A 9013-nucleotide genomic window follows, 5' to 3' on the forward strand; every position below is an offset into this window, starting at 1 on the left:
ACCTGCCTTACGAGTCATCTACGGAGACGACAGCCCAAGCAATGGACCGGCCTTCATCCCAGCCGGAGGGGGCCGATTGCAGATGAACAGAAAATCGTTTGGAATATGTTGAAAATGATGATGTACTGAGAAAAAAGGAAGATGGAACAGAAAAGTCATCTAGAAGATGTTGAAAATGAGGCTCTAAACGTAGAGGAAGAACGCAGATGGGACAGAAAACTTGTCTGGAATAGATTAGAAACCAGGAGGAAGTGAGAAGAAGTCAGAAGGTGTGGAGAAACGACCTACAAGGTGCGGTATGTGAAGAAAGAAGACAGAAGACGTGCTATGTGAAGGAAGAAGACAGAAGACGTGCTATGTGAAGGAAGAAGACAGAAGACGTGCTATGTGAAGAAAGAAGACATAAGATGTGCTATGCTGACATTGGAAGAAAGTCGACGATGAAGGACCAACCGACTACCGCTGCTGTACTGCCGGCATTCCCTATTTTTCAGATACCAGCTGGATGGAAGAAGTGAGCCATGCTGGATCCAACTAATGTACCGATGTTGTTGATGTTGTTGGTGTATAATAAAAAGATATGAAACCCCTGACATGTGAAGTAGGAACATTTTTATGTATTTTGAAGTATTTTCTCTGATTTTTGTTATTATTTACTACAAAGAATGTTTTTTTTTAGTCACTTGGTCTGTGAGATCATTGATCAATGTTTTGCACTATGAAACACAATGTTGTAGCCATACTACTGACTGAGATGAATTATTATTTTGACATGGGCTGGTAAGGATATGTAAAACCTGTTGTTGTTTTGATTTGCAAGATGTCTCGGATACAATGCTAGATATGAAGGATTTTTCATTCTATGTTCACTTGCTATGTTCTTTTTTCTCCTGGCATAGAAGCTTTGATCTTGGCGGGAGATATACTGTAGTGAGCTTGGTCAGATCAAACTAGCGCCAGTAGAAAAACATACACCTATGAGATTGTTGTTTGTAAATGTGAGACTATGTTATCACCCCAGGGACTATCTTTGATACTACACGTGATGTTGCTGTCTATATATGACATCAGTCTCTGTGATGAAGCTTTGGTCTTGGCGGGAGGTGTAATGATTGTTTGTCAGACCAAAGCTTTCAGCCCAGAATTATGTCACATATAACAGCAAGTACGCTAGAGACCTCGTGGTACCACGACATTCCAGGTAGACACACCCCAAGACCCAAGGGACCAGACCTCGCTGCTAATGACTTGAATTAGCGGGGGCGTGACCTACAACTTACCTGACCAAGACACCTGGGCATGACCACACCTGCACACAGCTATCCGGATAGTGATAATTGGTTAGAGGTCAAAAGCCGGCTGGGCCGACCCATATAAAGGCCCTACAGTCCCGTCCACGATCATTCTGATTCCAATTCTCATCGTGATTCTCATACGACTATCATTCAGAGAGGTTGGTCACTGAGAGGTGATTCTGGTCACTCGCTCAGAGCCATGCTCGTCCCCTCCCTCCCAGGTCGGGGGAGACTTCACGACGTCACCAGCTAAGGAGAGCATTGCATACGGCAGCCCAGCCAAGCACCCACTGGGCCCACATCAGGATACACGTGAGTCTTGTCAGAACTATCCCTAGGGTGAATTACCTACTGTGGGAAGTGTATTAATTCATGTTGTATCCGAGAGTCAGTGTCTAGTAACGTTAGACCTAACGTGTTAATACCCTGATATAATAGTGATATTGATGTGTCCATGTCATTAAGTGAATTAATAAATAGTTGTGTCGAAGATGTGTTTAACAAGTTGTCCCTTTAAGAAGTGACATACGAGATAAGAAGATAAGCGTATTGACGCTGAGTAAATAAAATCCCAGCCATGCTACCAAGTTTCCTATCTTTACATTCCTACTCTCTATACTTTCTACTTATCTGTAATCTTCTTTGTGAGTTATGTCTCATTATATTGGTGGCTATAGCGGTGGGATTGTTTTTAATCATTGATCAAATCTGGGGGAATGGAAGCTGTGATTTAAGTTGCAGAAAAAAAACAATAATAGAGAAGTAAGGTAAGGGTGGTGTAGGTGTTGGAAAATTCCCGCCCCCTTACATAGGTGGCACGGGGTTGATGTAATTTACATGGTATCAGGTCAGGAGGAATAAATGTGATACTGTGGGTATTTTTTTTTAAAAGTGTGATTTGTAGTAACCAGTTCTCTGTACAGGTACCTAACTATGTCACGGTAACTAATGAATATTCCAGATTGCTAATGATTTTGTTCCCTAATTTTTACTGTGTACAATAGAGTATGTAATTCTGTGCAAAAAATTTTTTTTTGGTGGTTTTAAGGAGAAATTGAAAAGAGTTCATGGCAAATACCTTACTTGAAGTTAGGTTAGAACAATTGCCTCCAGAAAATTAGAAATCTGTTTTAAAATACAGTGTACAGTGAAGTGTTTAAAATTGAAAAGTTCAGTGTTGAAAAATGTCTGAGAATCAGAGGTTAGCTACCTAACTATTTTTTTTTTTTTTTGCATTCTTTTGTGAATCACAGAGAAGTGTTGTTGTATACCAAAGTACTAATTTTTTGGGGGTGCCTTTTACACTGGTAATATAGCAATTGTGTGATCACTCGAATTAATACTTTGATATTTAAAGACAATGAGCAAGTAGTGAACATATGCCGTGTTAAGAGTGTGGTGGACAGTGGTTGTGAGTGTCACCGGAAGGCCATAATTGTACTAAGGTTATGTAACGGGGTGTTATTTGAAGTTGTGACATATGTTGGATGTATTTGTTTTGATTTCAATTGGAAGTGTTTAGTTCTAAGTTGACGTCAGTTTTGACAAAGTGAATTTATTTGTACAACGAGTTGTGTTATATTTCCGAGTATATTGTGTTTCTGTGTTGTTTCTTTTAGAGTATGATTTTAATGCCAAGGGCATTAGTTCTAGTAGTGTAGACTGACAGGCATGGTCAGTAAGTGTGTTTTATGTTCATTTGAGATCTAATACACGTATAATTTCAGCAATTACTTTGATGGGTTGAGGACTCTGTGGTGATATGGACATCTATGAAAGAATGCAATCTTTGAAAATTGGTTGTAGAAAATACATGTAAGGACCCCCAAGTGTGAATACAACAGAGTACATTGTGAAGTGATAACAGTGTTAAAATCATGGCAACTGAAAAGACAGCGACTACTTGTTGAGCACCGAGGGGACAGTTTCATAAAGTATTACCGTATTACCAATAATTTTTTTTTGTGAGAGTGACTCTCAGTAATGGAAATGTCTATATTTTTTTTTTGAAGTTGATTTGTTTAATTATAATCTTTTGGGTGGGGGGGGGGGGACAGTTGCTCAGATGGTTTGTCGGGATGCTTTTGGAAGATCAGCTGTTAGTAGTGGTATCTATATTGTCTGAAAATGTTTTTTTTTTGGGTTGTTGACTTCGTCAGTCGTACTGAAGTCACCCCAACATTACAAATCCCAGTTCTTACGAACTGAAGTCCGGAAATCTAGCTGCTGCCTATGTTGTCGAAAGGAGAAATCTCATTTTTATGTGCGTTGTCCGAACTTTTGGGTTGTTAACTCGTTCCGAGTAAGGAAGTCACCCCTACAGTTTAAATCCCAGTTCTTACGAACTGATGTCCGGAAATCCAGTTGCTGCCTATGTTGTCGAAGGGAGAAATCTCAATTTTTATGTGTGTGTCAAAAGTTGTTTTTTGTGGGTTGTTGACTAACTCCGGGTGAGGGAGCCCCAACTTTGAAATACCAGTTCTTCTGAACTGTGAGATAGAAAATACGGGTTTTGTGTTATGAGCCCCATTGTGTACTTATAGAACCACGGTTTTGTGTTGAAAAGGTGAATTATTATTGAAACGAAGTAGTAATCTGAGGAAGTGTCTGATGTAACAAATTCCCCATTCATAGACAAGAATTTAAATTCCCTAGTATATGTAATTTCATGCAGAGAACTTTGTTGTATATGTAATGTCAAAGAGTCACTGTTTATGTGTTAATGCCAAAAATATGTTGATGTTACCCTCTGATGAACTGCTAGGGACATGTTCCCAATACTGTATTGTACTGAAATAACGGAATTGATAAGTTGTTGCATGTATAGGCAACGGAGACTTGAATATGAAACGTTTAAGTCTCCTTATGTGTTATGTATTAAGGTACTGTAATCACGAACTGTTAAGATATGTAGAACGTATGTGCACTACCGCGTGAGTGCTTTTGCCTATTATTACGCATAATATGAATCTTTGGAAGGGGAAGGCTATGTACTGCCCACATCATTGTCATTCCTAAAAACCCACTTTAATTCATATTACGCTACATAACATTCAAATCCACAGCGCTTGTAGAAACTCAGGAGAGACGTGTTTTTCCCATCCGTTTTACACTCAGGATCAATCCCAGTAAGTCCCGCCTTCGAACACAGTTGTCACTACATTTATTCCTATCTCTACTGGCAAACGCTGTCTGTGTAAATCAACGTTAGTAATTCGCCAGACCTTTCTCAACAGAGGGTCATCCTTGAATGAGTAACAGTTAGATTGTTTGTAATTAATGTCATTGCGTGAGTATCGATCGCTGGCAACTCAGGGGTATATAAACCAGTGCGAGGCTGGAGGAGTAAACCTCCCGTATCACCTTTCACCTTCGTTCTCAGGTATATTTTGTGTTTATAACCATTCAGTTTGATTCAGTCTGTTGTAGTGAATATCAGTGTTCATCAGTGTTCATGCTTTAACAGTGGGATTATCATTCACCCAGTGTAAGAAATAATATAACGTTAATATCTGACGTGGCGAGACTGAAGATTTGTTTGTGACCCACCATGCTTCCTCAAAAAACCTCCTGTATCACCTTTCACCTTCGTTCTCAGATCGAGGGTGGGCTTAATTGAAACCCACCAGTCGCTCGGAGCCGGTGGATACCCAGCAGTGGTCAATATATGAGTGATGGCGCTGATTCGGCAGGATTAATCGGCTCCACTCTACCTCGTGGGCTGAGGGCCCCAGACCCGCCTCGTGTCGGAGTGTAACCGACCACAACAGCAGTCATCAGTTGTTAGAGGCGCCAGTGCTATGCCTTGGAGTTATGGTCCACAGTGTGGTCATATGTGTTTGTTAATAATTACCCCATGTTGGGTAGTGGACCCATGTCGGTGTTTGTATCAGTATTAACGTGTGGTTGTGAGTGCATCTCTTATGCCCTACCAACAGTCTGTGAAGTACCATATGCCAGTTGGTCTTATGACTGGATGTAATGAGAAATACCTAGTAATGTGGGAGAAGTAAAGTAATCTGCAAGGAGTTACCATGTAACTATGTATTGTGAGTAAGGACAAGGAACTGGTCCTGCTATGTAATGTAATGTGACACCATTAAGATTGTGCACAGTAAGAGTATAATATCTGGGTAATTGCTGTTGAGTAAATAAGAAAATAAGTGAATAAGAAATACGGAGTCTGCAATAAGCCCAAGAGTTGAGCCTTTTACTTTGATTTTATATTAATAAACTTGTTCTTTGAGTATTTTAGGAGTATTCATTTCTCCCACAGTAGTTACCTTTATTTCCGTCCAAGTGACCCTGATATCAGAATTACACTACCCATGTGCCTAGACCATCGACATGCTACCAAAAAGAACTAAGGTTAGGTAGTACCAAAAATGAACTGAAGTAAGTAGAAGGAATATTTGAAAGAACTAAGATATGTTGTGGTTTCACCCTTCTTTCCCCTTATCGATCTGGTCAATGAAAAACCTAACCCAATGCCTAGTCCACTCTGCCCTCTACCTAACGAGCTACATACTGTCCAGAGGGGGTCTGGTGGCAGCGACCCTTAGAAATTAAGATTAGAGTTAAGTATTCCCCCTTAAAATTAGTGACCCCAGTCTGGCAGTATAACCGACCCTAACAGCGCTCTTCGTTTGTTGGGGTGATACCAGTGTGACATCCTGGGGCACTCCTTAGTTATATGGGCCAAAGTATTATTGTTGTATATGATTGGGGATAATTAGCAGAAATATGGATAGTATTCAGTAAATATGTTATGTGAGTTGAGTACATCAATTGAGGGAAAAGTGCCATGTTGTTCATTCCGAACTAACATGATATTATAAATAATAAGTTATTTTGGGATATTGTCAAGTGTGTCATAGAACCATCTGTAGTGACAATTAAATAATATAATGATTATTTAATGTTGTAACCAAGAATTGAAGATTTATTTTGCTACTTGTAAAAGTAAGACCTAAGGGTCCAGTTCTATCTGAATGTATATAATAACCATCTTATTTGTCAAAGAAATAATATAACAGTTGTTTAATGATGTAATAAGTAATTAAAGATCTATTTTATGAATGGTAAAGTAAGACCTAAGTGGTCCAGTCTTGTCTGAGTGTACTTGATTAACATCTTGTTCACTCCTTATGTTAATAAATATTGAATTAGTAAACAACGAGTATCACCGCTTATTCCTTTTACCCATTGGTTCTCAGAAAATAACTATTGTAACTCACGTGCCTAAAAGCTCGCTAGCACGCTAACTAACAGTTCAATGAGATATGTTATTTTCTAAGAAAAGTCTGGGTGGTGGCAGGCTACCGTGGTAAGTCCAATAAGTGTTATAGTAAGAATGACATGGTTTTCCCAGACTGATCCATGGTTTAGAATATGACTAAAACAGGATATAATTGAGAGAAAGTAAGGGCATAAAATTCAGAAAATACAATAATATATATGAAAGAAGAAAGGAAGTAAAGAAAAGAATATTGACTTAGAAAATATAAGCAAAGAAATATATGACAGATTCTTATAGAGAGAAAGTCAAAGAATATAAAATTATTAATAAATATACACAAGAAAAGATTAACATAAAAGATAGATATGAAGCAAGAATACAAGCATATAAATATTAAAGAATAACAGAGGAGAATAAATATATGAAATAGGATATAAAGGGGAAAACATGCTCCCTTACAAGGCGTTGTGGGGTTTTTGATGTTTGGTTCACACTCAGGATGGAATGGAGAAAGGAAACTCACAATGTGCTCTCTATATACATGTTGTATTGGATGTACAATGCAGCTTGGTGCTGGGAAGGCAGCATGGTTACAAGCGTGATGTAGAGAGAGCTGGTTGGTGAGGACGCTCAGAGAAGGACAGCTTGTGGGTCGCCAGGTCCACTAATGGCGCAGTCTCCCATGCATACGGCACAGCTTCCCACATCTACGGCACAACCCCCAGATACCTCAGATGGCACTGTGGGGTATATGATGTTTGGTTCACACTCAGGATGGAATGGAGAAAGGAAACTCACAATGTGCTCTCTATATACATGTTGTATAGGATGTACAATGCAGCTTGGTGCTGGGAAGGCAGCATGGTTACAAGCGTGATGTAGAGAGAGCTGGTTGGTGAGGAGGCTCAGAGAAGGACAGCTTGTGGGTCACCATGCTCGCCGGCGGGAGCGAGGACCGCCAGGCAGGCGGAGGAGGTGTGAGGGCCACCAGGCAGCGGCGGAGGAGGAGGTGTGGTGTTGCTGGCTGGTTGGTGTAGGTAGAAAGAGAGAGATCGATACGATACGAAGTCTTTAGTTAAGAGGTGAAAGAAGATTATTAGGGGTTGAAGGAAAAGTGGTGAAACTGAAATACAGTAGGAGTAGAAAGAATCTGGGCTCAACCAGATCGCTTCATCTTTCTTATTGGTGTTTTGTCTTTGTTCTGCTCCCTTGGGTCGTCAGACCTTTGTATTAATATTGGTTTATTTATATAATGCTGCTTATTATTATTATTTTTATTATTGTTGGAGTTAGTGAGCCCGCCCAGGTCCTTGTGTAACTGGGAGGGTAGTCACATTTTTTTTTTTTGAGGTGTTAGTTAAGTGTTAGTTGTGTTAGTCTAAAGGTACACTGTATGGAGAGGCCTGCCAGGTTCTTAGTGGAGCTGGTTGGTCACTCTCATCTTTATTCCTCTAGTAATGTTTTATGTGTAAATGTGTATATTGGGGCAGGAGGTGGTTCAATTACTTCTTCCTGGCTGATGTAGCTGGGAGGGTAATCACATTATTATTATTATTATTATTATTTATTTTATTTTTTTCGGAGTTAGTGAGCCCGCCCAGGTCCTTGTGTAGCTGGGAGGGTAGTCACATTTTTTTTTTTTTACTAAGATGTTAGTTCAATGTTAAATGTTAAATGTTAAATATTAGTTATGTTAGTCTAAAGGTACACTGTATGGAGAGGCCTGCCAGGTTCTTGTGGAGCTGGTAGGTCACTCTCATCTTTTATTCTCTCTATTAATGTTTTATATGTATATTGGGGCAGGAGATGGTTCAATTACTTTCTTCCTGGCTGATTTAAACCAACTGTGTTCTTGGAATTCTTCGTTGTCTATATTATTTATCCAATTTTGATATGTTTCTGTGTTAAGTTCAGTCACTTTTTTCCAAATATTTACAGCTTTGTTGTGTATATCTACATTGATTGCTAAGAGGTTTGCTCTCTTGTGTAGCTGTTCATTATTGATGTGGTCTGTATATTTTATGTTATATATAAATCTGAGGGCTGAGAGAGATCACCACGAGGTCAGGTCTTAAATAGCGGGGGGTAGGCGTGGCTTAGTAGTTGACTCCCGCTCCGTGATGTATGGCGGAGTTGGTTGACCTAGACCACGAGGCATACACTGGGGAATTGGTGGGGTCGGCTACTCAGCGACAAACAGCGTTTGTAGGGGAGAAATCCACTACAGCACCCATGACTCCACTCCAAACTCCCTATAGGGCCTATACAACACCTATGGCTCCAATTGCACCTCAAAACAGGACTTATAAACGAGTCCAAGGTAATAGTGCCAAATTTAAGGACACACCCGGTGGAAAGCCATTCCCAAGGTCATACAATGAGGCAGCTAAGGCGGCGCCTCCACTTCCCCACGATGGCTAGAAATTTAGATCTTAGTGAAACAGAGGTGTCATACAAGCGTAGGAAGAAGCGTTCCCAG

The sequence above is a fragment of the Homarus americanus genome, unplaced genomic scaffold (genome assembly GCF_018991925.1).
Source record: "Homarus americanus isolate GMGI-L3 unplaced genomic scaffold, GMGI_Hamer_2.0 scaffold57980, whole genome shotgun sequence".
NCBI lineage: Eukaryota > Metazoa > Arthropoda > Malacostraca > Decapoda > Nephropidae > Homarus > Homarus americanus.